The sequence below is a fragment of the Morone saxatilis genome, unplaced genomic scaffold, assembly GCF_004916995.1.
Source record: "Morone saxatilis isolate NCDOM2014 unplaced genomic scaffold, NCSU_SB_2.0 Contig22, whole genome shotgun sequence".
Lineage (NCBI taxonomy): Eukaryota > Metazoa > Chordata > Actinopteri > Moronidae > Morone > Morone saxatilis.
In genome coordinates, this window is record NW_023339785.1 from 16,745,017 (window position 1) to 16,745,257 (window position 241).

General features: G+C 24.1%; 1 long non-coding RNA gene across 1 annotated transcript in view; it reads left to right on the top strand.

Annotated features, from left to right (window-relative positions):
* LOC118333358 overlaps nt 1–241 on the top strand; it is a 2,988-nt gene that overhangs the window by 1,216 nt on the left and 1,531 nt on the right. The window lies entirely within an intron of this gene.

Below are 241 nucleotides of genomic sequence, written 5' to 3' on the forward strand. Positions count from 1 at the left end.
GGGTCAAATCTGAATCTGAGGGTAGAGTTTCAAAATAAAAGACTGGACACTAGGTTACCCAAATACAAAGCAGTTATTGTAGTACAAGATAATATAATACTAATACTACTAATATTAATAATACTAATAATACTACTAATAATACTACTAATAATAATACTAATACTACTACTACTACTACTACTAATAATAATAATACTAATACTAATACTTCTACTACTAATACTAATAATAATACTAG